This window comes from Liolophura sinensis, chromosome 7, assembly GCF_032854445.1.
Source record: "Liolophura sinensis isolate JHLJ2023 chromosome 7, CUHK_Ljap_v2, whole genome shotgun sequence".
Classification (NCBI taxonomy): domain Eukaryota; kingdom Metazoa; phylum Mollusca; class Polyplacophora; order Chitonida; family Chitonidae; genus Liolophura; species Liolophura sinensis.
In genome coordinates, this window is record NC_088301.1 from 60247752 (window position 1) to 60268864 (window position 21113).

The window sequence follows — 21113 nt, forward strand, 5'->3', positions numbered from 1 at the left end:
ATTCAATTCATGCGCCTTAATGTAATTAAAGACGTACAGTGTAAGGAGTAAAACCAGAGCAGCGATGACAGTGTGATAGCTGGCAAATGGTCATACGATATCGGTGAAATACGGCCATATGTCAGTTTATCTCCGTCAGGGTTTTATTCTAACTGTTCATGTAAATGCACAAATAGTAGCAAATTACACCCCCCCCCCCCAGAAGAATGGCTTATGATTCCCTTACAGCTGTAGCGACACACCATGTCACCAAAACTATATGTTTTAAACCTAGCATATTCAACTTACTATACGGACAAACGGTTTTAAAGTCATGTGCAACTATTTCCTCAGGTATGATCATATCGGAAGTGACACTGTTCTCAGACTTATAACTTGTGTTCATTAATTTACAGCGAATGTTCGGTGTTTGTTGAAAATTCATATTCCACTGCATGGATCTCGTGGGTTTAGTGCTTACGGTTCTTACTGTATGTTACGGCAGAACAAGTCCCCCTACTGAACTAATTGTACCCTCTGAATTAAAATTAATTGAGGATTTAAAACATGTCCGACAAACTGTCTTTATCAAAGTCATCACCTGTGGACCTACTTCATCAGTGATTGGCCGACGAGAGCGACTTCTTCCTATGACGTCAACACTCACAGGTCGTTTTGATAACAAACGTAAACGCTTTCTGTGAAGATCTTTAAGCCGACACAAGTGCTCAGGTGCGCATCGCCAAGCGTATGGAATCATAAATAGGAAAGCGTGTTTGAGCCTTTGTTTTCCTAGATTAACCTATTTTCGTTATTCAGCAGACTTATAAGTGGACAGGTGATCACAGGAATCAAAATTTGGACTAAGATTTGACAGCCTATCAGCTCGGTTATTCTGGTAGGAACAATTACATTGTCAGATTTAAATTGGCAGAGAAATTCCACTATTATCATTATATCGGTCTTCACCCTTTGGCTAATCAATGGTGTTTTGGTACATGCCACATGAAAGCGTCCTATACAATATTTAATCCTTTGCTTAATGGAAGTTTAACTATCACTTTCGTAAAAAAACAACAACAACAAAAAAATACCCACATGACTGCTATAGTTTTATGTCATTTCATTCAAAATTTCAACCTCATTTGATATTTGCTCAGTCTTCTGGTCTATATCTTGTTCTATACATTCTTCCGTCTATGAAACCCTGTGAAACTGTACACAATGTCGATGATTATCTTGTTGGAATTAGAATTGATATGATGATTCGTTTAAACGACTTAATTCTTACCACAGCCCCAGACTTCTTACTATGCATAAATCTGAGGACAGGCAGCTCCAAACTTCTTACTTAGCATTAATCTGAGGACAGACAGCTCCAAACCTCTTGCCAAGTCACAGAACAGACAGCCCCAAATTTGTTAACTTGCTTAAATCACAGGACACACAGCCCCAAACTTCTTAATCAGCATAAATCTGAGGACAGGCAGCTCCAAACGTCTTGCTAAGCATAAATCACAGAACAGACAGCCCCAAATTTGATAATTTGCTTAAATCACAGGACACACAGCCCCAAACTTCTTACTATGCACAAATCTGAGGACAGGCAGCTCCAAACCTCTTTCTAAGCATAAATCACAGAACAGACAGCCCCAAATTTGTTAATTTGCTTAAATCACAGGACACACAGCCCCAGACTCCTTACTTTGCATAAATCTGAGGACAGGCAGCTCCAAGCTTCCTACTAATCATAAATCACAGAACAGACAGCCCCAAATTTGTTAATTTGCTTAAATCACAGGACACACAGCCCCAAACTTCTTACTATGCATAAATCTGAGGACAGGCAGCTCCAAACGTCTTGCTACGCATAAATCACAGAACAGACAGCCCCAAACTTCTTACTTTGCATAAATCTAAGGACAGGCAGCCCAAAACTTCTTACTAAGCATAAATCACAGAACATTTGGCCTCAGATTTGTTAATTTGCTTAAATCACAGGACACACAGCCCCAAACTTCTTATTTTGCATAAATCTGAGGACAGGCAGCTCCAAACGTCTTACTAAGCATAAATCATAGAACATTTAGCCTCAGATTTGTTAATTTGCTTAAATCACAGGACACACAGCCCCAAACTTCTTATTTTGCATAAATCTGAGGACAGGAAGCTCCAAACTTCTTACTAAGCATAAATCACAGGACACACAGCCCCGAACTTCCTACTAGGTATAAGTCACATGATAGACGGCTTCATATTTCTTACTATCCATAAATCACAGGATACACAGCCCCAAACTTCTAAACATAAACCACGGAAGAGACGGACCAAAATTCTTACAAGGCATGAAGCACGGGAGAGACAGCCCCAAGCATCTTTCTAGTTTGACAAAAAACATCAAACATTCTACCAGGCATAAATCACAGGACAGACCCAAACTTTTTACTAAGCATAAATCAAAGGCTAGTCAATCTCATACTTCTCAATAAGCATAAAAATCAAGGACCAAGGAGCCCCATACTTCTTCTTAAGCCTAGAAGTCATGGGCCAGGCAGACCCATACGCCCGGTGGTCCATACGCTAATGTTGATACACATGACACGATCTATCTTGCTTACCTGGTAAGGCATACGTGATGATGAAAAATATTACTGAAGGATTTATTATTTGCCTAACTCTCACTCATTAAAGCTAGTAAAAAGGTGGGCTAGCCCAATGCATGATTCCGAGTTTTGGTTTTCCATTTGTCGACAAAGTTTATTAGTGTCAGTGGAAATGTAAGATCGTAACCGCAGTCCCGGACAACCGGAGATTAAGTTCTCTCCAAAAGCTGTTTTGTCTACTAATGCTAATAAATTATCCGTTCTGGCCAGTGATTTATCCGTTCTTATCATGTATATGTTCTGTTATAACTATACACTATATTTAGCACTTAAATTGACTTCCCTAATTATGCCCTGAAGAAAATCGTGTATTGTACATGTAAGTTATGGTTTTGCATTTACTAAATTATTGCAGAAACTGTCAAAACTCGATCTGCGTATTATCATGATTATGTACGAATTAGTAACCCCGCCTGGAACTAGACCGTTAATATTTTTTTATTCCGAGAAAACAAACAAGGTTGGTGTCAAACAAGGCCGTATTGGTTATAATTTACATGAGTGTATGTGTAAATGAAAACCGTACAGGAATGATGGTCGGATTCTACGCCCATCACACACGAATCCCACGCTCATCATACGCGGATGGTATACCCATCTTGGCTGTATGATCGGTGTATGATGTGAACATCTTCCTTGGACATTACGCCCTTCCTGTGCAGATGTTTGGACTCACATCCGTGCTAGATATATCGTTCGGTTTCCATTTTCTTAATGTTGCTCTAAGATAAAAGTGTGAAAATTTAAGTTTTCGGTATAAAAATCTAAGCGCTGTGACGGAATGTTTTTTTCAACAGCCAGAAATGGTTGTGTGCAATCGGCCTCTGGCCGGCTCAAATCATAGGCCAGACAAAGTCATACTTCTTAATGGATATAAATGTCTAGAACCAGGCAGTCCCATACACTAAGCATCTAAGCCAAGGACTGGACAGCCGAATACTTTTTACTAAACATAGCAATCACAGGACAGGCAGCCTCATACTTCTTACCAAGCATAAAAATCAAGACAGACCCTTACGTCAAACCAAGCATAAATGACAAAAGACATGCAGCCCCATATTTCTCACTAAGCATAACATATAAGCGTCATGTCCGACATTCGTATACCATTCGTAATCCGTAAAGGGCGTTCCAAGTCGATAATCGCAAGATCAATTTTCAAAACAACTTTTAACACTAGCTCCCATATACAAAGGTATGTAAGAAATTATACAAACACGAAATAAAGCCGGTAACACACAAGAGAGAAGCGGTCATCAGTTTTCAATCTGACTGGCCTAACAAAGAAATACTTCTTACTGGACATATATGTCCACAACCAGACAGCCCCATACTTCTTACTAAACATAAAAATCAAGGACTGGACAGCCGAATGCTTTTTACTAAACATGGAAATCACAGGACAAGCAGCCTTATGCTTCTTACCAAGCATAAAAAGTCAAAAAGAAAACAAAACTGGCAGCCTCTGATATCTTACCAAGCATAAAAAGTCAAAAAGAAAACAAAACAGGCAGCCCCTGATTCCTTACCAAGCATAAAAGTAAAAAGACAGACAGTCACATACTTCTTACCAAACACAAAAGTCAAAAGACAGACAGACCCACACTTCTCATCTAGCATTAAAGTCACAGGCCACGCAGCCCCATACTTCTTACTAAGTATAAATGTCAAGCGCCAGGCAGCCCAGTACTTCGAAAGCCAAGGACTGGGCAGCCCCATACTACTTACTAAGCTTAGAAGTCACAGACCATACAGTCTCATACTTCTTACTAAGTATAAATGTCAAGCGCCAGGCAGCCCAGTACTTCGAAAGCCAAGGACTGGGCAGCCGCATACAACTTACTAAGCTTAGAAGTCACAGACCATGCAGCGTCATACTTCTTTCTAAGCATACGACTAAGCACGCTCATATTTCATATTAAGCATAAAAGTCAAGGTCCAGGCAACTCATTACTTCTTACCAAGTTTAAAAGTCACAGGCCATAGAAGCCAAATGCATGTTGTTATGAGTAAACGTCAGCCTAGACAGCCCCACACTACTTACTAAACAAAAATCATGGGCCAGGTAGCCCTATACAGGCCAGACATCTTTATACTTCTCAATGATAAGTTACCGGCGAAAGAACTTCATACTTCCCACTGCTTATAAATCACTGGCCAGACATGTTCATACTTCTCGCTGATTATAAGTCCAGAGAAATTCGTACTTAATAATGATTAAGTCGAGGCATCACCACGTAGGTATGTTTGACTTGATAAAGATTCCGACATGTGGGTGGAAAGCTTTTGAAGCGTTTTACATTTCCATGGGGATATTTCGACGTCATTAGTTCGTCATTATTACGCCTATGAGCCTAAAGCGATATCGGTATATAACTGCATAATTTTTTTAAACCTATTATAGATCAGACCAAAAGTCCACATTCTTTTTCTTGCTTGTCTTAAAATTCACAAATAACTGAAACCAAACAGTCGTATATTTCTCCAAAAAGCCCTGCAAATATTTCCACAAATAAACAGCCACAGTTCGAATATAATTCAAGACGTGCAGCATAGAGGATAAGACCAGAACAGAGACAAGTGTTTTGCGGCCTCTTGACAATTTACCTCAGTGAGGGTTTTATTTATGTAAATACATAAACAGTAGCAAATTACACGCCCCTAGCAACATAGCGTAAGCAAAATTGGGTAAAAAGATTCAGTGATGTTAATTGCAAATTATTATACATCACTGGTTTAGAATTAATCAAAATGTTGTGTTTTCATCGCATTTGACACACGTAAATTTCGCCTCCTCACTAGTAATCATGGTTACATGCCACACCTCCACCTACTTACTTTTTGCAAATCATTAAATGCTCCGGCCATGTAGCAGCACATTACTTCTCCCTAATTGTAAAACTGATACATATTTCTTGGAGCTAATTATGAAAGTCACAGGACAGAGAGTCCAACATTTCTTGTTTCTAATCTAGAAGACATTATTAAAATTGACCAGTGGATACAGTGGAATACTTTCACCAGGCTTCTTTACAGAGATTGCTTTTTGTTTGCAAAAAGAGTACTAGGAGCATTTTTCAAGTCCATGGTTCACAAAGATCGAGACAGCCTACTCAGGAGTGCATTTGGGTCCTTTGCGGAATTATTTATCCCAGTCTTTAGCTTTCGGTGACGTATGGACGAGACGCGTTAGTCTAAGGATGGAGATTTGACAATCTTCAGCTTTCAGTGATTCAACGAAAATGTGATTTTATCTGCCACTGATCCACTAAAGTACTGCACCTTAAGCATATAAAACAAAATCAATCAAAACGCCATTGAAATTGAATCATGAACAGACAAAAGAAAGTGACCTACATATCGCGTATCGACTTAGCTACGTGATCTGGACAACAGATGCCTTCTCCTCATGCCACATGTTGACGAATACATCTAGTAACTAATGAGACGCGCAAGGTTCGGCTTACACTCGAGGCAATTGTGGATTTGTCCAAAATTAGGAGACAGTGACTCCAGAGTCAAGGTCACTCTCTAGTGCCCAGTCATAGAACTGGGAAACAAACTCTTAAATTTTGCAGATTTTCAACAATACGATTCCAACAGATAGGCGAACAGCTATCATTTGTGTACCGGTATCAATCATAAAATTGGTTTAGCCATTGAAACTAGAGCTTACAAGTTTGTGCTCGTCCCTCCTAATTTCCAAGAGAAACTAACATCAGGGACACTCAAAAGCTCGGACTGTTCTTGCTTACAAAGGGGTGTCATACATGTGCTAGTCCCAGAATGTCATTTCACATCACTCTCAAGGAACGGAAAGCTCCTATGTCTTATGTATAATGGGGGTACTTTCACCGTAAATCTACTTTTTCCAAGTTTTGAGGATCATCTCCAACGTTGACATACAGGCAGCTATTACAATATACAGGCACAGTATATCCAAACCTTGAAGCTCCTTTTTAAGCCTTTTTAAGTTGACTACATTAACATTTTTGACTTGTGAAAAGCTTTTTATTTTGGGACCGTGTTCACAGGAGCACGGTCGCATTCGCACACTTCATAGATACATTTAATGTAAAAGTACATATCAGAGCTCACATAAAAGAAATATTTAATCTCGTAAATAAATGAGTCGGATTAATCCTTCTTTTGCTTTACCTGTAACAGATATTAATTTGTATTATTTTATATTTGAGTGAAGCGGTACGGTTGAGCTAAATTCTTTCACTTGCAATTTATGGAGGTTACTGTCCGAGATAACATATGGTGTTGATGTCGGAAGTTGCGTTCATACAAATTCGAGAAGTCAGGTAAAAATAGACCCATCCTAAAACGTAAAAACATAAGCATAATCGGGAACTCAGTTCGAATTACATTTGCACAAAGGTGTCATTTTTATGAACAAAAACTATGTTCATGTTTCTTTCAGCAATGAGAATCTCTGTATTCGGCTTTTTTTCCATGCCACAGATAGCATATTGTGGGGCGCTGCCTTTTGTGCGGTTCCATACCACGGAAGCCCTATATGTTTCCCGAAATATGGCCAAAGCAGGTAAGCCCTAGAGCGTTAAGCATTGCGTGAACAAACAAGTTCTGCGGAGGTAAATATGACTGTTGTTGATCGAGCTTATTAACGCCAACTGGGTACTTGTTTCCTCATAGCAGAGACTCGAGCTTTTGAACACAAATTGTTTTTTTTTGCGTTCTTTTACCATAGAATGTATGGACGCCACCAGTTCGTGTTTCCTTTCCTGCCCTGGTAGAATGTATGGACACAACCAGTTCGTGTTTCCTCTTCAGTGCTGGCAGAATGTATGGAAACATTCAGTTGGAGTTTCCTTTTCATGTTCCTTATTCACCTCTGATCGAACTTATAAACACAAACTGTTCTTATTTCCTCTTCATCTCTGGTCGACTTTATGGACACATACACTTCGTGTTTTCTCTTCGTGTTTCCTCTCCTGCTCTGGTAGAATGTATGGGTGCAACGAGTTCGTATTTTCTCTCCCTGTGTCGTCTTCAGTTCTGGTGGAATGCATTGACACAAACGGTTTCGTGTTTCCTCTTCAACTCTGGCCGAATGTTTGGAAATATTCAATTCGTGTTTCCTTTTCGTGTTCCTTATTCATCCCTGGTTGAACTTATAAATACAAACTGTTCTTATTTCCTTTTCATCTCTGGTGAAATGTATGGACACAACCAGTTTGTGTTTCCTCTTCAGTGCTGGCAGAATGTATGGAAACATTCAATTTATGTTTCCTTTTCATGTTCCTTATTCACCTCTGGTCGAACTTATAAACACAAACTGTTCTTATGTCCTCTTCATCTCTGGTCGAATTTATGGACACATATAGTTCGTGTTTCCTCTTAGCGTTTCCGCTCCTGCTCTGGTAGAATGTATGGACGCATCCAGTTCGTGTTTCCTCTTCAACTTTGGTGGACTGCATGGACACAAATCGTTCGCGTTTCCTCTTCAGCGCTGGCAGAATTCATCTTTGGGTCGAACTTATAGATCAAAACGGTTTGTTTTTTGCCTTCACCAAGTGGTCGAGCTTATGAACGCAACAGTTCGTGTTTGCTCTTCAGCTCTGATACGTAAGAACTGAAACTGTTCGTGTGTGGTGTTTCCTCTTCAGCTCTGGTCGAACTTATAAACACAAATTACTCTTGTTTCTTCACTGGTCGAATTTATGGACACATACACTTCGTGTTTTCTCTTCGTGTTTCCTCTCCTGCTCTGGTAGAATGTATGGGTGCAACGAGTTCGTATTTTCTCTCCCTGTCTCGTCCTCAGTTCTGGTGGAATGCATTGACACAAACAGTTTCGTGTTTCCTCTTCAACTCTGGCCGAATGTTTGGAAATATTCAATTCGTGTTTCCTTTTCGTGTTCCTTATTCATCCCTGGTTGAACTTATAAATACAAACTGTTCTTATTTCCTTTTCATCTCTGGTGAAATGTATGGACACAACCAGTTTGTGTTTCCTCCTCAGCGCTGGCAGAATGTATGGAAACATTCAATTTATGTTTCCTTTTCATGTTCCTTATTCACCTCTGGTCGAACTTATAAACACAAACTGTTCTTATGTCCTCTTCATCTCTGGTCGAATTTATGGACACATATAGTTCGTGTTTCCTCTTAGCGTTTCCGCTCCTGCTCTGGTAGAATGTATGGACGCATCCGGTTCGTGTTTCCTCTTCAACTCTGGTGGACTGCATGGACACAAATAGTTCGCGTTTCCTCTTCAGCGCTGGCAGAATGTATGGAAATATTCAGCTGGTGTTTCCTTTTCATGTTTCTTATTCACCTTTGGGTCGAACTTATAGATAAAAACGGTTTGTTTTTTGCCTTCACCAAGAGGTCGAGCTCATGAACGCAACAGTTCGTGTTTCCTCTTCAGCTCTGATCAAACGTAACAACGGAAACTGTTCGTATTTTCTATTCACCAAATGGTGGAGCTTATGGACACAAACACCCCCTGTATTTTAGGGTAGAGGGTAAAGCTTATGGAAATAAACCCTCCGTGTTTAATCATTACCACATAGATTGAGGCTAATTCGTGCGATAGGCTATTTGGAGATGAATGGGATTTTGTTACGCGGCATTGCGGCGTTTTTTGAAAAACATATAGAGCACCACAGAGATGTATGAGATTCCATTTACTAACGTCACCTGTAAATTATGTCAGCTACAAGTAACGTAATTACTTCAGCGGTTGTCAGAAACGTTGGCAATGTTTCATTATCGTTTACTCTTCATTAAAAAATTCTCTCCTTATCATGCCGAAGACAAAAGAAATGATAAGTTTGTCCCCAAGGCATTTTATCCACTTTACAAAAAGAGATCGTGATTTGAAATTAGATCGCCCTCATAGCTAAAATCTGACTTTTTCTGACTTCTATCACCACAGAGCTGGAGGCAACGGTATGCGTCTCCATAGAGGCGCATAGAGATTGCGATTTCAAATGGTCATATATCTTTCGTTGAGGCAAAACGTGATTGATTATCTAATGCGAAATGTCACAAAGCTATTATATAAGGAAGCCCATGTAGTTCCATGTAACGGGCCAATTAATCAATGGAAAAAAGCAGAGCCTAAAGAACGTATTTACCAGCCATGAGGACGTGATGAAAGTGAAGACAGTCATTTTTATATTGAGAACAAAAAAGACATGCGCGTAAGCTACTAAAACGTTTTTGCCATGCCCATAGCTGGTTTAAGTTTAGCAAAATAGGACGAGTTATTTTATCGCGTTTGTCAATTCAATTATTTGGAGCTTTGTCAATAATCCAAATAATTTGGCGGGTAGTTTCAATACCTTGACACACAATTTATAAGAGAAGCCAAAGCTTTAAAAGAAAGAAGAACACCATAGATCAAATGTATATATGCATCGATAAAGTATCCTACATTAGACATTTAAAAAGCCTAACTTTTGTGATGTAGCTTAACCAAGATATCGCAGTTCAAAGTAAGAAATATGACGCACACTTGACGTACTGGTAGGTGAATGAGTCAACAAATTAGTGATGTATAACATGCCTAGTTTATTTCACGTTAGATATTGACAGTCACAATTTCCAAATCAACCGAGTGAGATGAAAGTTAAGGAAATAATTGTGCTTGCCACGCACAAGTTTCCATGTGGAATATACATGTGATGTTCAAGTATCTTCTAGGTGTAGTTGATGTTGTGGTAGCGTTCTTGTTCGCAACAACCAGTGCACACTAAGTGGAAAGTGGTGGGACAATAGTCTGGACACTTATATGTTGAAAAATGTTTCACAACCGTCTGGACATGTATGGCGTTTTTGGTGTATATGAGTGTATTCTTGGGGTTTAAAGTTGTACTTAACAATTTTTCAGTCATGTGACAACGAGGAGTCATTAGGTGTTTGAACATATACTGTTTCTTCTTGTGGAATGGCGAGTCCATGCCCCCAAGTGATGTCGCCTCTAAAGTATCATGCCGAAGACACTATACCTCACTCAGCCACACCATACTGACACCGGGCCAGCCAGTCCTATTTCCTTGCTGTAACCTTTCTGTAGGGAGCGCCAAGCGGGCAGCAGCAAGTAGCATTTTAATGGTATGTTTGGTATGACCCGAGCCGGGTTTTGATCCCGGATCTCCATACTTCGAGGCTGACGCTCTAGCCATTAGGCCACCGAAGCGGTTTGGTGTTTTGGGGGGGATGTCTGGGATCCTATGGACAAATTCCTATTGGGGCATTCAGAGGTGGTAAAAATTTACACATTTACCGAAGTAGTTCTGCTTTTAGAGTGTACATATGTGTTTTAGCGTCTCCGTAAGGTTTTCTCCTATTTGAAAAATTAAAATTCGAAAGACAGTCTGTTCTTTCTTTAATGGCGTCCAATGTTACAGTACGGGCACCTGCCGGAAGCCTTACACTAGGCTGGCGTCGTACCTTGTAAAGCAAATATATATGAATATAAGCGTCAAGTCCGACATTCATATACCATTCAAAGTTCAAATTCGTAGTCCGTGAATGAATTCCATGTCAAATAACAATTAAACAAGTATCTCAGTCGCGCTTTAATTGCAACTGTTCATAAAAGCATCATGCTGATGTAATGAGCATGGCTACCTTTACGGCCCCTAGCCCCAGGTTAAGCGGTATTAGATACAGTTTGAAAATGACGAGCGTTACAGACCCTAACCGATCAGATTGTGATTCAAAAGTAACGGACGATTACGTCTTTCCCGTTAATATGTAAAAATCTCATGCTACTGAGTAATGACCATTAAGCTTTCAAGAAGGTACGGGCTGCCGAAGTTGAGCTACAATGATGGTCTTTCTTCGGCCGTCAAAACAACCGGTCGTCAAATCTAAATTAAATTACATGTGGCATTTTATTTATTTATAGGTGGGTGAGAGGGAAGTTATTTACAACAGGAGTATAGACGTCAGTACGACAATGTGACAGGGAAGATCGCACACGATCATTTCTCAGAGAAGGGCTAGGAGGAAGACCGTTGTTGCAATACATGTATGACGCTGAGAAAAATGTTATGTGGTATCGGTCTTCGGCATGCTTCGAGTTTCCGAAAGTTGAATATAAACTACCATACCAACTTTATTATTACCGAAATCGTCATTTGTAGCTGGTTTCAATAAACATTCAATTAGAACTATGTACCCCAGACAAGTAGGTCACTGACTTAATTCTTTGGCGGCTGCTAGCTCACTCAACTCAACAATATCCAGTGTTGTATAGAGCCATCAAATCATTACACTTTTTTACATACATTCGATTTTTTGCATGAACACATACGCTTGATTTAAATTGGCTTACAGCTGTATCGCAAGTGATAGTTAATTGTGTGCATAGGGGCCTACTAGGACTACATGTACTTTGGTGTATAAACCGAAGTGAAATTTTGGTTAAGTGAAATTTGACGAGGGCTTATAATCTTGTTATTGCAGTGCAAAATAACCAGACCCCTTTTAAACGAATGGGTTCTAGTAGTCTAAAAGAGATATGGCTGCATCATGGAGGGGCTTAAACTGTAGGCCTCCATCATGTCACAGTTTGTATTACGCACTACGAGACGTAGACCTACACATGTAATGTAGAACCCACAAGATAATAATCACCCCATCTCCTTTGTATTAAGCACTACCCGAGGCGTAGGTCTACACATGTAATGTAGAGCCCAAAGGAAACTTATCACCCCATCTCCTTTGTATTACGCACTACCCGAGACGTAGGCCTACACATGTAAAGTAGAACCCAGAAGGTACTGATCATCCCATCCCCTTTGTATTACGCACTACCCCGAGACGTAGGCTTACACATGCAATGTAGAACCCAGAAGGTACTGATCACCACACTCTCTTTTGCATTACGCACTACCCGAACCTACACTGTAATGTAGAGCCCAAAAGATACTAATCATTCCATCTCCTGTGTATTACGCACTACCCCGAGACGTAGGCCTACACATGCAATGTAGAACCCAGAAGGTACTGATCACCCCACTCTCTTTTGTATTACGCACTACCCGAGCCTACACTTTAATGTAGAGCCCAAAAGATACTAATCATTCCATCTACTGTGTATTACGCACTACCCCGAGACGTAGGCCTACACATGTAAAGTAGAACCCAGAAGGAACTGATCATTCCATCTCCTATGTATTACGCACTACCCCGAGACGTAGGCCTACACATGCAATGTAGAACCCAGAAGGTATTGATCATCCCATCCCCTTTGTATCACGCACTACCCCGAGACGTAGGCTTACACATGTAAAGTAGAACCCAGAAGGTACTGATCATCCCATCCCCTTTGCATTACGCACTACCCCGAGACGTAGGCCTACACATGCAATGTAGAACCCAGAAGGTACTGATCACCCCACTCTCTTCTGTATTACGCACTACCCGAACCTACACTGTAATGTAGAGCCCAAAAGATACTAATCATTCCATCTCCTTTGTATTACGCACTACCCGAGACGTAGGCCTACACATGTAATGTAGAACGCAGAAGGTACTGATCATCCCATCTCCTTTGCTAATTCACTGCAATGACATGTTGTCGATTAGGTCATGTGTTATGTGTTGTTTTGTTGTCTCACATTATTCACTGTTGATGTTTTCATTCTACTGTTTGGATGGCAATGGTCCTCGTAAACCAAATATTGATATACAAACTTTTTCTTTTTTTAATAAACTTAACTGGCGATTTCAAATTGATTTTTAATATCTATCTACGGACAACATGACATGAAAGTATCAACCTTAACTGTCGTAGAACAAAACAAGTGACTGCTGTTGTTCGCAACAAGTATTTGGATCCAACATAAAATTGTTTTCTTCCTTAGTTCTGTCAGTACATCAAGCATATAATTAACATTCAATAACTCCCCTGAACTGCATTTTTATTACTTAGAGTAAAGGGTTAGAAGTAAGCTTGGGTCAGCGTGAATCACTGTCATCAACTGATGTACAGACAATTAACTCCTTCATCGTATTATTTGTGGGCAGGGATTAATATTCATGTGCAAGTACAAACATATTTCCATCAGTCTCGGATGCATGTACTATAGTCTTGCATTGGTGGACTAGGTGCCCTTCAACAAGCTGAAATACAAAGAGTATAGTCTATTTCTTGTAGAGAATCGCCTGTATTCAGCTCTCTGTAAAATCAGTCATTCTCCCTACCAAGATTGCCTTCAGGGAGCCTCCTTGGCTCAGCTGATCAGCGTGATGACCAAGCCGCCTCTTACCAATGCGGTCGCTGTGAGTTCAAGTCCAGCTCATGCTGGCTTCCTCTCCGCCCGTACGTGGGACGGTCTTCAGAATCCTGCGGATGGTCGTGGGTTTCCCCCGGGCTCTGCCCGGTTTCCACCCATCATAATTCTGGACGCCGTCGTATAAGCGAAATATTCTTGAGTTCGGCGAAAACACCAACGAAATAAATAAATAAATTGCCTTCAGTGAGTGACATGTAACAACACAAGCTCTGTACGTATTCTTGCAAAGAAAAAAAGAAATTAGAACACTTTTTTCTAATTTATAAAGTTAAACTGCATACGCTCAGTTTCGACTCATTGCCGCGGGTGACGTCATAATTATTAAAAGCCTGTGGCAATTTGTTTTTCAAATATGACAGTGTTAGAAACAGGGTTTACAGTAAAACCGATAGAAGTTTAGTTAGCTGGTGTCGACCTCCGTCAAATCATGTTGAACTCCGCACCAATATCCAGCATACCACTGGTTTTTTAATAATTATGACTTCACCCGAGGCATTGGGTTATTGCCGTCGAAACCGAGCTTACGGATTTTAACATAATGAATTAGAAATAGTGTTCTAACTTCATTTTCCTTGCAATTTTATGGACGTTCAACATATCAATGCGTAGAGCTTATGTTGTTACGTGTCATCGACTAAAGGCAATTTTGGTAGTGAGTATGACTGATTTTACAGACACCTGAACGTAGGTTATTCTCTAAAAGAAATAGACTATAACTAACTAAAACCACGCCACCAAACCAAACAGATGACATTTTCCCGACATTTCTGGATGCAAAGGGATATTGACGTGCAAGCATGGTAGACAATGCTTATGTTTGACTAGTCTTAAACAAGGTCTGGCGATCCTTTGCACGTAAACAATGTTGAATGCTGAATAAATTATCTGTTCCACACTTCCCACAATATGGCCAGCTTGGCATATATATTGTATACTGGTCAATACGCCAGGCTATGGTGTGCCCTGAAATCGGATTGCCCCAGGTTCTATTGTCAGCGGTTAATATCTAAGATTTGTGTGTAACCTGTAGATCAGGTCATCTAGGGCACCCTCTTCTCACAGCTGCCATTTTGATCACCGGCGACAAGTGGCACACTGACAGCCGACATCAGAACATTGTTTGATTTTTGGAATCAAAACCGTCCGTGATTCTTTGCTGTGTCGTGTTGTTTTCCCTGTAGGAAACATGATGTTGTGATTTTGAACACTAGTAAAGAGTTTTGTCATATGATCATACAAGTCCTGTGTATATCGAAATGGCTACCGCCATCACTGAAGCGTGCACCAAACGATTCGAGGATAGCCTGGTGTGGAAAGCCATGTACGTGTTCGATATTCCGTGTCCTGAACATTCCAACAGTGTTGTGAAAGAAGTAGCCTGGAAGGAAATTTGAGTATATCTGGCAGTACTGTCGAAATTATTACTATCAAATTATTTTCTGTCTTCACGTGACTTTTTGGTTGTTGCTGCTTGTGAAAATTGTGTCCGCAGCTGTCGGGTTAATCTACTGGGTAAAGGAGCAAGCAGCCGCGCCGACTGACGTCTAAAATCAGATGCTGTTTTACTGGCTTCAAACGCAGAGAATACTGAAATAAAACGTTTCGCATTGCATTTTAATTAGCCAAAATTTCCCTTTGCAGTGCCCTATTTAAATGGGTGCACCCGTCATTGTGCACAAATTCCTTTTGTTGAAACAACACTTAGGTCTTTATACATACACGCTGTGTGATGGCGGATCTCTTCATCCAGAAAACAGATAATGCTGATGTACCTAAATCGCTCTTCTACGTTTAGAATTACATTCAAAAGATTCGAAACACGCTCTAAGCGTAATGCTCCGACCAATAGTTTTTGCATTTGATTTGAAACTTTGATTAGGTATATATTTATATAAACGAGTTTACCACGGAAGAATTTCCAATAAATGCCTTTCTTCTTGAAGTAGTTAAAAATGTTTCAATGCATTGATATGCATGAAGGCGCTGATACCAACATTAATTCTGTGGAATATGGTAAGTCTATACCAAATGCATCCTATGCTTGTTGTGCTACTGGATACATATACCGTTCAATACTATTAAAATTCTATTCATTTTCTTTAAATTTGATGCTCTAATGCTTCCAAATCTGATAAGACCATTCATACCTGTATGTCTAATCGATTTCCTTCGTAGCCTGACCACCGTGTTGATGATTAGCCCAATCGATCCTCTTCAGGCCAGAAAGGTAATATCTTGGACATGCTAATAGACCTAAGTTCATCACTAATATGCCGTGTGCTGATGACTGCTCTGAAGAGCCCTGACCGCGATAACCTCTCTTCTAATCAGCGGTTCAACAGGGAGCGTGCGCTACACTACAAGGAGGTGCATGGATAGAGACTCTTGGAGCATCTGCTGTTGAGTAAAATAAACATAAATATGGCTACTGGTGTTCCAGCGACTATTCACTAATATCCATACTTGTGACATTTATTTTTTACGAGGGCTACTGGCCCTCGAGGTTATTAGTCATTCTGTGAACTTAGGTGAACCATGCACAGCTTCAGTACAAATCTACAGTTATTTATTTGACTGGAGGTTTGTGACGTAGGCAAGAATATTTCATTATAGTGTGTTCCTGTATGTTGGGTCTTCATTCCATGATGACATGTGCCTATATAAACTAAAGTGCTGAGTTCAAAGCCTTGTCTACGTAACGTTTACTAATACAGTTAAACGATATTTAACGTGCAGATATTAGATATATGGGTTTATCATTTCAGTGATTTTCCGCTTTCATTGTCCGGTGTGACAAAGTGCCAAGTTTCAATCTCTGGTGTTTACTTATATAGTCTAACAAGTTTTAACATTCAATGAGTATATACATAGGTCTAACATTTCTATATTTTTAAGCTTTAAAGACAAAAGATTCCAACAAAGTATAATTCGCAGGGACAACATAAGACTAGATCAGTGATCAAGAAGTCCCACTACGTTAGATAGCATACTTATTATGTTCGAATTCAAACATTTTCGGGCACGTGACAAATATGACAATCAGTACATATCCCCAATTCTCAAGATACAAATGCGGTTTTTGTACCATGAACTTAGCGGTACTGGTTCTATCAATATGTTATATACGAGTTGAATCAGGTTAGTTGTGCTGCCCCGGGGATCATGAACCCATCTTAGACTCAAGTCAAAACTTTAATCATGAAATTTGGTATGTTCCTTTCCGTTACGAACGTCAGAAATACCAACTTTAAAGTGATTTGAAATTTTGTGGTCCCTGGTCCAGAAGAACAAGACTGTTCAAGGTCTTTATATAAATCCAAAATGGCCGGTTTTGTTCCTTCAATCATTACACTTTCTTTCTTGATCTCTTTTGATGCCTTTCAATTACCCTGTAATGTAAGTTGCACATCATGATGTTGCATCAAATTCTGATGTGATTTTGTAGTTCAATACCTGACCCACAATGCTCCTTCTATAACTTTTATTAACCTATCATATGTTTTAGTTTCTGATTCGTGTAGACAGGATAATAAAAACTTAACGACTAGGGATGCGGTGCTATCGGCAGAGACCTTAAGAAATTTGATTAAATCATCTTAAGGCGTGTTCGACCTCTGCTAGGGGTCCACGCCCTGTCTGATGATGGCTGGTAACTAGGGACATCATCTTTTTGATGTTCATTTTGTAACAAGATAAAACATAGGTTTCACTAATTAACAAACATACAAAATGGATGAAGAAGGACAAGACCAATATCTTTCAGTTGTTGTGATGCGCGTTGCTCACAGCCATTTTTTTATTTTATCACAAAACAATTGTCTGAAGAACAAAACAGGAGATTCTGTGGTGAAATGTAGAAGTATCAAGAAGTGGGAAGGGTTTTCGCAATGTATTTTAATGAACTTTACGTAGTTTCAACAGCTGTTTTAAAGTTTGGATGTACATTAGTTGTTAAAGCATAAAATCCAGATTGTCACAAATAGAGACTGCTCAGCTTTGAAAACTGACACGTTTACAGGCAATATTTTCCATCCCAGAAAAAAACAGTTCAGAATGTTAGAGCATGGTTAACATCGCGTTGAAGAGATGTTGATGATAATAATAAAGCTACATATGATCTGAAATGACAAATGAGACTGTTTAATCCCATTAGAGGAATTCGTATTTATCAGTTCTTCTGAAGGGCATTTGCTTATTACAAACACAGATTTGCTGGGAAAAAAACCGAAGTAATCTACATTTGTTAAGTGTTCTTTACCTAATAGAATTTATGTTTATAAACGTAGCAAGGGCAGTTATATATTCTGTCAGATTAAATGGCTCAGTAATGTATTCAGTAACCGTCAACATGCTTAGCGAGAAGGCCGCCCTGCAAAAACCAGCGAGATTTATTTGTTCAATTAAATGAAGTCCCCGAGATATCAGAGCACCAAGTGGCTACGTGTCAAATAGACGAGATGCAATAGTTTGTATACCACATAATCCATCTTGCGCAATCTGTTTCACAGCTTCTACTGCGTAATCAATCCTCCACAAATTATACGCAAGATCGCAACTGAGCTATGAATTATCTGTCGTCTCTGGCTCTCTCGTGTCGAACCCTCTACTTTGTACTGCATGGTCGTTTGTCATTGTGTTATCCTAGCAGTAAACAAAACATAAAATAAATTCATAAACAGATGAACTAATATGCAAAAACATCGCTTTTTGCCTGCCGGTGGTAAGCCAGAAGTTGAACATATTTACGACATACCGCCCCTTTGAAAGTATTTCTCTATTGAAGCTGTGTTACCCGTCTCAAAGTTAATCCAGCCTTATGTGATCGATATTTACCTCTTCCCCAGGAATGCGTTAGCTTTTTGACACTCCTTTATGCCGGTACCATCAATAAACTTATAGAGTAGAACTCTATGTCGCTCACAGCTGTAAGGAAAACTCAATGTACAGACACACATATTCCAATAGAAACAGCGTAGAATCTCAAAAGATTAACTATAAAACGTTGACAAGTAGTTAGCATTGTATTGATCATTTTACTACATGAGAAATTCAAAATCAGTGGTCGGTTTCTGCATAATAATTTGGTTAAAAAGGTATGATAATATAATTTCAAACCATGACTACATTTGGTATTTCTATATACCGTTATGAATATACGAAGCTGATGGGAATAGATGTTCCCCGTTTTCATGTACTTGTATATCTCCAACAAATGTCAAAATACTGGTTTTATTTGGGACTGTTTCTATCCGTTTCAGTTCTGCACAACTATTATCTAATCGCTTATGACGGGCAAATTAGTGGAAAGCTTTGGCCCTTTGAGACTATGTGGATACTAGTAGAAACATTCCCTTATTTCATCCATGGAATCCGCCCTATCTGCTCGTACTTAAAAAGGACCTATAGTCATCGATACTGTTTATTACAGTGGACATGTTAGAGTGGGTGTCGAGACAAAACTAGCCTTTTCAGGACATGCCCACAATTCCCCAGCATGTCAGTACATCACGTTATAATATAGAGAATGAATGCAAATAAACACAATAAATCATCTACAGTTTAAAAGAATTATTACCACAAAAGCGGGTTATGCCGCAAAGGCTTAAAAAAATTATTCAGATTCCTTTATTAACATGTAGAAATATGATACATTTATAATATCATGAATAACTTTGTTGTTTAACACTATATTCAAGAATGTTTTACGTGTACAGCGGTGTCAGTTTTACGAGTGGAAACTGGAGTGTCCATGTAAACCTCCGACCTTTGGCATAATGCTCACAAAATTTGCCACATTTGACACACAAATATGTACACCACATTGTCGGAAGGCAAATTAGTGGTCTTAAGAAACGTTAAATTTCGCACACGAACATAAAAGTGTCGTCCAAAGCTTATTGTCAAAAAAATCCCACAAACAAGAAGAAATGCCACAAACGAGGAGAAATGCCACAAACAATGAGAAATCCCACAAACGAGGAGAAATCCCACAAACAAGGAGAAATGCCACGAACGAAGAGAAATCCCACAAACAAAGAGAAATCCCACAAACCAGGAGAAATCCTACAAACAAGGAGAAATCCCACAAACGAGGAGAAGAAATCCCACAAACGAGGAGAAGAAATCCCACAAACGGGGAGAAATCCCACAAACGAGGAGAAATCCCACAAACGAGGAGAAGAAATCCCACAAACAAGGAGAGCGGGGGTATTTACAAAATGCGTCAACGCATGACCGCCTATTCATAGCGATTGCATGGAAGCACGTTGGCCGTTAGATCACGCTTTCCAACAATAAAACGCTCATTAAATCAAATAACATTTGATGATGAAAGCATGGTTAAAATTTTGTCAACGGTAACCTCCTCTAGGTTTGCTTTGCAAAAGGATGAGTCGTGCATTAGCCCGAATTCTTAATCATGTCAGGTGGTTACCTAGAGCATGCTATTCAAAACAGACCAAACAACCTGAAATATTCATTACTTCCCTGTTGGTTGTTGGTATGACCACCATCCCCTTAAATTAGATCTTTCCATTTTCCGTCCATGCCATGCACGTATTTCTCCCACAGTTGATTATTTTGAATTATTCTGTTTATCATTTAAACGGCACGATTGTATTGCTGGGCAAACAGATGTTAATAGCTACCAGTTATTATACTTTCAAACCTATATAACATTGGACATGAAAATGTAATGTGGGGTTTGACTATCTACGCATACTCACCTGACGCCAGGCTAAATTTCAAACACTGCTAGCCCGTGCAGTTTCAAAAGCTTGATGTCTTCCATATTTTATCTAAATCATTCTCAGACACCCGCGATATTAAGTTTACCTGGAACGTGCGGACAGCTGATGTAATTATCTGATTACCCCGTATCGGCGGTGTTAAAGATTGGCAACATCTGATTTAATGTATAGGCGATTTAATGGTCAGTAATATCACTTCGGAAGACCAGCCTGATAAAACATACTCCCACTTCATCGCGTCTGCATCAGATAATTGAACGATCGACAGAATCCTGCAGAACCTGTAAGTTTGATAGGATACGTCAGCAAAGTTTCATGTGGTAGACACATGGTCATACATATGCAGATATCGAACATCGCTTCGATAGATTATTCCAGCTCAAAGAAAAATGAACATTATATGTGCCACTATTGAGTAAGTTTTGTTGCCAGTTAAG